This window comes from Mastomys coucha, unplaced genomic scaffold (assembly GCF_008632895.1).
Source record: "Mastomys coucha isolate ucsf_1 unplaced genomic scaffold, UCSF_Mcou_1 pScaffold22, whole genome shotgun sequence".
Taxonomy (NCBI): domain Eukaryota; kingdom Metazoa; phylum Chordata; class Mammalia; order Rodentia; family Muridae; genus Mastomys; species Mastomys coucha.
In genome coordinates, this window is record NW_022196905.1 from 218602925 (window position 1) to 218609346 (window position 6422).

The window sequence follows — 6422 nt, forward strand, 5'->3', positions numbered from 1 at the left end:
AAAAAAGAAAGAAAGAAAGGAAGAAAGAAAGAAAAAAGCACAAAGTTGGGTGAGTAGGGAACAAAGTGAATGTGGGAGCAATTGGGGGAGGAGGATGGATATGATCAAAACACATTGCATGTCCTCTCAGAGAGCTGCTAACATAAAATACAGTCACAAAGTGCATGATGAACACAGGACCAGCAAGCTCAGAGAGGCAGAGACTGCCCCGTCCCTTTTCCTTTGGCCTCTGGCTTGTAGAAAATTTTATAATTTAGACATTATTGCTGTTTTGGCCACATCCACCTATTTTGAAATAATAGGATTTCTTTTCAATTTCATTCAAAATATTTTTAACTTCCCCTCCCTGCCCCAGCCACTACCCAAGCTTTTTGAAATATAAGTTATTGAACATTGAAAACTGTGTGATTTAATTTCCAAACACTTAGAACATTTTTTTTTCCTGAAGACTTGTTTCCCTCATTTAAGTCAGAGTATATTCAAGATAAATTGAATTTTCAAATGTTTGTGTCTTTTCCATGGGCAGGAAAACGTTCTGCCTTGGTAAACATTCTTTGTACAATAGGAGAGAATATCTGTGTTCTCTCCTGGAGAGTTGTATGCTGTAAGTGCTAGTGGTGCCAGTTTGGTAGATCATGTTTAAGTCTCTTTTCTTATTGATCTTATTTGTTTTACCAATTCCTACAGGAACCACACTGACATCTAAAATGTGGAGTTCCTTGCTCCTCCTTGCAGATCCTGCCAAGTTTTGTTCTGTATTATTTGAAGCTCTGTGCTTATTTGAATAAATGTTTATGATTTATCTCTTGAGTGGAAACTTTGGCCATTATGAAATACCTTCTGTCATCCCCAATCAGAATTGCTTTTGTTTACCACTAACACGAAGTTTCCTTTTGGATACTTTTTTCTTTTGACCTGTTTTTGTGTGTTTATTAAAAACGTACTGCAAGCTACATAAAGTTGGGGTTTGTGTATTATTCTTCCAATGTGGCAACCTATGAATCTCAGTTGAGATGACGAAATCCTTTATATTTGCATTTACATTTATACTGAGACAGTGGGCTCAGAAACTCTCATCTTTACTATTTGGTTTCTTTTCGTCTTGTCTACTTTTCATTTTTTAAAATCTTTTAGATTATTAAATATTTTTATTATGCTCCTTTGTCTGTGTTAGTGGCTATTTTAGGGTTTAACTTACCACATTGTGCCTTCAGTTGATGTTGTTGTGGGTTGTGTGAATTCGGCTCTCAAAATTACATGGGAACCCATACTGTAAGTCTGCCTGTAAGACTCTGAGAGTCCCTGCCTCCATTTGGCTTTGATTGGTGAATAAAAGTTACTGGCGGCCAATGACTGGACAGGGAGACAGAGGCAGGATTTTAGATTTCCTGGGCAAGGGAACCATGGGAGGCAGAAATTTTTAGAATCTCCATGCTGGAAAAGCAGAAAGATCAGGCCTGAGAGATGGAGAAGCAAGAGCTTACAGCCAGGTAAGATCCCAGGAAGAGTGGCCCCTGGGCCCCTCCCCTCATTGGGTCTGGGGTAGCAAAGATGAACTATAGATTTTAGTAAGTAATAATTCAGGAGTATTGGAGGGGAGGCATTAGCAATGTGGGAGCTTGGGAGTGGGTCCAGCCGTTGAGCTGTTTAGGGCATTTAAAAAATAAGGCTACAAGTGTGTTTCTTTCATTAAAGGATCCACAGCATTGGGGCAATATTAAGAAACATGCACACCTGCTGTGGAGTAAGAGTGTATTAACATACTACCATTACAGCTATGACACCACTTCATTGGAGAATCTGAAAATGACAAACAGGTGTCTTTTGTGATCTGTGGAGGGTTGGATTCCAGAACACTTGCAGATACGGGGATTGTGCCTGCCTAAACCATTTTATAGAGTGGTAAACCATTTGCATATGGCCTGTGCACACTGTTCCAGATACTTCCATTCTCTTCTAGATTGCTTACATAGCTCTAACAGTGTGAAGACTGTGTGAGTAGTTGTTACACTCTGGTGTTTATGGAATAAGGACACATTCAGTGAGGATACCATTGCTTTGCGATTGGCTGAGTCTCCAGGTGCAGAACCCGTGAATTCTGAGCCTATGGATCCCAAAGTTCTTTCACACCATCCCCTACCTCTGAGCATGTGCTACATAGGATATAAGGTGTGATGATAATTTTCTTGGTAGATATTTATTTTTTAGAACTATTTGAAAATATAAACAAGTTTTTAGTTCGCTACTATAGTTTATTAAGTTATATTAATCCTTTATTAGTTAACATTAATGTTTTCATATATTCTTACAGTACAACTGGATTCCTGCATGGTGTTTGAAAGTACAGAGAGAATCTTTACATACTGTGTGGAAGTACCACTTGTCAATAAAAAGCCTATGGCCAATGAGCTGAGGCAATGATTAGAAGGTGGGACATCCAGCAAAAAGATAGAAGATTCTGGGCAGTGGTGGCACATGCCTTTGATCCCAGCACTTGGGAAGCAGAGGCAGATGAATTTCTGAGTTCGAGGTCTACAGAGTGAGTTCCAGGACAGCCAAGGCTGACAGAGAAACCCTGTCTCGAAAAACCAAAGGGGTAGGGGAGAAAGATTCTGGGAAATAGGCAGGCAGAGGAGATTTGACCGAAAAGCTGAAGTTGTATGAAACCGACCACGTGGCAGGACTCAACGGGTATGCGTAGGTTATAAATAAGCTCGTTGGACAACAAGCCAAAGCCTTTGGCCTAGGTATTTATTTATGAAATCCTGTCTCAGAGTTGTTATTCCAGGAACTTAGGTGCAGGTGGAAAAGCCAGCTTGTGATTACATGAAGACGCGTGGTTGGTTATATTTCTTGTAGTAGGAATCTGAAGGAGATTGATCTTTATATGACAAAAAAATTTGTTTGTTTGTTTGTTTGTTTTTGTTTGTTTTTTTGTTACTTGCGAGGCACTTTTCACTAGGTCTAGAGTTTTAGGTTGACAAGTTGTCTCTTTTTGCATTTAGACAGGTGTAGACATAGGCTAGTTGGGATTACAGTTTGATTTGTTTGACTTTATGGTGCCACGAAATGGATACTCAGTAAAATCTTTACTTTGAATTATTGATGTTCATCGTTCCCTGAGGATATAGGGTAGCATGACTCTTGGGATGCTGGGAAACAACAGTGAGCCACAGTGCGCAGGCGTGAGATCTCCTGTGTGGTATTCCATGTGGCATGGCTGAGCTGCTTCGCAGGCTAGTAGTATGGAATGCATTTTTGACTTCCTACGTATCTTCTACATTCTTAAGCATGATTTCTGTGTCTTGTGTGCTGAGTAAACACCATAACCTGGCCCTCAGATTCTTCCCTCAGTTCATTTGTCTTAGTATTAGGGTTCCTAGTGTAGTTTATTAGGACACTGGGACACCTGAAGCCACCTTCCTTCCTTGCTTTTTGCACCTTCTTAATTATATTCCCCCATCTAGAAATAGCTTTCTTATTTTACACATACAATTTCTTTCCTTTGGTTGTTTCTCACAGGTCCCCTTTATCAGTAGTTTAAGACATGTAATCCTATTGTTATGCCCTCGATAGCTCTCACCGCAACTTTAGAAAAGTCTATGACTTTCTGTTTGCAAGTTATTTATTCTGAGGCATCTAAACAACTGGCTATTCTGTCCCTACTTAAAAAAAAATCAAGCTTGCATTTTTACCTCTAAAATTTTAACTGGGATTTACAATACTTTTCTGATTAGTCTTTCTTCTATATTTGTAAACATTCTAATCATATGGGAAATATAGTTGAGATAGCAATTTTAATGTCCTATATGCTAATTCTCTTATATGTAGGGCATTTTGGATAGTTCTTGTATAAATCTGATTTTTATTATTACATCAATAGTTTCTATTTTCCTGTTTTCTTACAGGACTGATAGATATTTTTTAAAAATTAGATTCAGAGGGAACAGTGAGGGGCTCAGGAGGTAAAACCCTCTGCCGCCATGTCCAACAACCTCAGTTTGGTCCCCAGGCCACACAGGGTGGAAGGAGAGGATTTCCTCCCTGAAGCTATTCCCTGGCCTCTACCCTAACACTGGGGATCCATGTGCTTCTTCTAGTCATCAGTCCAAAAACTTAGGACTTGTGTTCATTTTCTTTTTTAAAAAAATGTGTGTGTGTGTGTGTGTGTGTGTACTTGCATGTGCATGCACACGTGTGAAGGCTGTATTTGCATGCATGTAGTGGTGCACATGTAGAGGTTAGACAACAAGTTTTGAGTATCAGGCCTTTCCTTCTGTGATCAAACTTGGTGATCAGGTTGTCAGGCTTAGCAACAAATGCCTTCCTCGCCTGAGATGCCTTGTCTGGTCCCTTGATTTGAATTTTTGTGAGATCACTTCATGGCTGGTTCCTATTATATTAGGAAACCAAGCATATGATTGTTTCAGATTTGCAATGTTAGACTTTTAGCAGCTCTGCTGTTATTCTTTTTTACTCGCTGAGAAGAATTCCTTTGTGCGTTCATGCAACGGTTTCAACAGCTGTCGATGATCACGATCCAGATACATAATCAGAGATTATTTATGACATGCATGTTCTCAAGTGTGTACAAATGAACATGTGTGCAGATGTGTATGCATATGTTTGCCCAATTGTGTAGCGCAGAGGACAACCTCCAGCACTGCTCCTCAGGACAGCTGCTCACCTGGCTCTTTTGAAACAGGTTCCCTTACTAAGCCCAGGGCTTGCCAAAATTAAGCTGGGCTGACTGGCCAGGGAGTTTTGTGAGTGTATCTGTTCCCATCTCCCTGTTCTTGGCCTACAAGCTCCACCAACCACCACTGGCATTTTATGTGGGATCTGGAGATCAAAGTGATATGGCTCTGCTGATTTAGCTGGTGCTCTATGGCTGAGCTATCCCCCACCTGCTTGCAGTGTCTTTCTTTCAACTCTACTTCATTATCTCCATGGCAACTAGATTAACTTTTGTATACTACAGATCATGTTGTGTCACTCCTTTCATTCAATGCTTCAGTGGATTTTTTTTCTATTCTAAATAAAATTCAAATTCCATAGGAAAACATGAATATTTGTCCACTGCTCTCTGATGACACATCTGTTCCTTGTTCTACATATTTAAGTGTTTGAAATTTTCTGAAATAGAATTTTTGCAGCAGAGAAGTTACAAATATTGGTTGTACATTCATAGGAGATGAAGAATAAAGTACAAGCGAGCACATTTATTTTCATGAGCCAAAAAATTTTATTTATTCATTTCTTGCTTTTAAAGTACTCTCCAATGACAGCTTGGGCCTGAGATTCTTTGCCATAGTCCTTAACCACCACTACACAACTGAAGCTAACCATGTTATGAAATTCCCCCTTTCAATCCATTTTTGAGGCCTACCAATTCCTCTGTTTCTTTAAGGTTAACTTGGTGCTTACCACAGAGTACCTCAACTAACTTGACATATATAGGCTCACCACAATTGAGTGCAAGCACACAGAGATGGGCTTGATGCTCGTCTAAGGCTTTGTCAGTTTCACATTCAGAACATGCTGTGTCATTGTGCATGAGGTCAGTCTTCCACACCTCTTCTAAAGCAGTATTGACATCCATTATGGCATCACAGCAGCTTCCAGTAGCAGATAACACCTACACGAACACTCTCACAGACAGCTGGCTTACTGAGATCCTCAGTTGCAGGACTGAATCATGATGCAGCTGCATGTGACATGGATATCCTTTGTCCATGCAGCCCTACCTCTTATGATTTCTGAGGCTCCGATGGTCTGCTGAACACGCCTCCCTTAACCCCTTGGCTTGAACTGACTTGCCATGCCTGTTGATTGAACACTTGGCACTGTCTGTCAGACTGTGGGCTTCCTGGGGTAGCTGGAGGTCCTGTCTCTTAAACTATTCTCTTGTCAGTTCATCCTAACTGAAATGAAATAGCCTGATTGAGGGGTAGGGACTTACACTTGGCTTTGATAGCATATATGAGAGGTTCCTCTGTAGTAATGTCAGTTTCCTATGATGCCTGAACTAGCCGTACTGGTATAACTCGCTCATACATTTTCCTTTATTTGATGCAATTGAAAGGGTAGCTAATAGAACCAGAGCATATGTAGTAGTGCTTAATTATAAAATAATGAAAAACAGCCTACATCATGAAATCACCTCATAAACAGAACGATTGGAACTGAGATTCAGTAATTAGTGATTACATCAATGAAATGAACTCAATTTGTATCTCTGGCCTACATATACAATGTGAGAAAATATAATACCTTAGCTATGGAGACAATTACTAAAATATGGAAGATGTGATAAGTTCTGAGAACTGAAGCCCACACAGCTATCAAGTTAATTCCTTTTGTGTGTCTAGGTGTTTTGGAAACTGAGCATTAATTTCCTGGCTGTGACTCATACCAAGACC

At 39.9% G+C, this 6422-nt stretch overlaps 1 pseudogene; it reads right to left on the reverse strand.

The window, feature by feature from the left end:
• Window positions 1-5253: 5253 nt before the first annotated feature.
• LOC116104480 lies at window positions 5254-5694 on the reverse strand (annotated as a pseudogene).
• Between the last annotated feature and the right edge of the window lie 728 nt (window positions 5695-6422).